This window comes from Primulina huaijiensis, unplaced genomic scaffold (assembly GCF_012295235.1).
Source record: "Primulina huaijiensis isolate GDHJ02 unplaced genomic scaffold, ASM1229523v2 scaffold42903, whole genome shotgun sequence".
Lineage (NCBI taxonomy): Eukaryota > Viridiplantae > Streptophyta > Magnoliopsida > Lamiales > Gesneriaceae > Primulina > Primulina huaijiensis.
The window spans coordinates 1-1,725 of NW_027360342.1; the positions used below are offsets into that span (position 1 = coordinate 1).

The 1,725-nt window shown below is 34.7% G+C and overlaps 1 long non-coding RNA gene across 1 annotated transcript; it reads left to right on the top strand.

Annotated features, from left to right (window-relative positions):
* The first annotated feature begins 15 nt into the window (after positions 1–15).
* On the top strand, positions 16–1,671 carry LOC140969866 (uncharacterized). Its single transcript, XR_012174020.1, has 4 exons — positions 16–82; positions 170–226; positions 1,420–1,516; positions 1,601–1,671. It is a non-coding gene; the product is annotated as an uncharacterized lncRNA (long non-coding RNA).
* Positions 1,672–1,725: the final 54 nt, after the last annotated feature.

The window sequence follows — 1,725 nt, forward strand, 5'->3', positions numbered from 1 at the left end:
ACTTCTCTCATATCCCGCCAGTTCATTTCCTTCCAAATTCTAACTTCCACACTTTATTTCTCTCAGATAGTTCGAAACAATGGTGAGCTGAGACCTTTCTCTTTCGAGTAAACTCTCTGAAATTTCCTCATTGTTTTTCATTTCCAACGTTTTTCTCCTCAAATTTCAGGTGGTTGCACAGAGATTGAAGGAATCAGAGATCACTGAGCAGGACTCGCTTCTTCTCGTAATCACTTTCTCAATTTTTTTTCCATTCAAATTTTTAGATCTTCTTATATTGATTTAATGAGTGATTGTTAAATCTTAGTTAACCAGGTTTCAATTGGTGTTTAGTATTCATTTTTTGTATTTTACTGTGATCGCCGGATGTTTGTTCTGTTTTATGCAAACTTTGTCTCTGCGTCGACTTTTTTTTTGTAGCTCTATGTTTGGTTTTGATCGCCTGTTGATTTTGGTGTTATCCATGCTATCGATGTACTGTTTTACTGCTTTGATGATTTTACACGAACTGCTGTTTTGATACGTAAAGTGGCAATGTCAGTGCTTTTGGAATCCTGTTTAAGTGTGTTGAATGAGTTATCGAAACATTGTGGAGGCTGTCTGTTATGTTTGTTGAGCTTGTGAAATTTGGCTTAGGTTTTTGACTGATCGGTAAGATGATAACGTAACTGATGTGCGAACCTTGTTGAATCAATCATGTGAGATCCAAATCAGAAAATGTCAAGTGTGTACGTCAATAATTAGAAGCTGTTACTATAGACTTAAAAATTCATTGAGTTTGGAGTGATATTTATTTGGTGCTTTCATATTTGGAAGAATCTAAACCGTTTGAGCAACTATATGAGCAAGAAATATTGCTCTGCTACTTATTTTGGCCATTTAGTGTTTGCTATTATATATGGAAATCATTCAGAAAATGATTTTACTTTTCAGATTTCATGTGTAAATAATCTCTGAAGGTTTTTCAAATATTTCGTGTGTTCTCTACTAGCTTAAGTTATACATAAAGATATGTAGAGACTGAAGAGTATTTTTTTCTCTCTAAACTACAGAGTATTTAGTCAACCATGATTGCAATTGCTTGGTGTCAAAAAAATTGAGTTGATAAAACATCCAAGTTTGACAACCACCCAAGCCTGTCTATTTGAGGAAATTAGAGGATTAATATCAGGAAACACAGTATTAACCTTATAGATCTAGATTTTGGTTACCAGCCAATAGCTGCCTTTGACATAGCTAACTGTGATGCTATTGACCTTCTCCTTGCTTTGAATCATTACATCATAGAACATGAGCATCAGTTGGACTTTTGTGTTGTCTCTCTATGTTAGTTATATAACCTTTTTATTCCCATTTCCTTGTAATTCTACATGTTACAACGTTAACAACCATTCTGCAAATGAACTTTAATTTGGACAGACAAGGAATCTGTTACGCATTGCTATATTTAACATCAGTTACATCAGAGGACTTTTCCCTGAGAAATATTTTAATGATAAGTCTGTTCCGGCCTTGGGTGAGTTTACTACACTCCTTGTGCATTCTGCCGCGGCTTAAATCAGTTGCTGATTTGAATTCATTGACCTTCACACTACAACAGACATGAAGATTAAAAAGCTTATGCCTATGGATGCTGAATCACGCAGACTCATAGATTGGATGGAGAAAGGTATGTTAAAGTATCCACATATGCTTTAGATTTTTCTCGATAAAAAATTATTAACC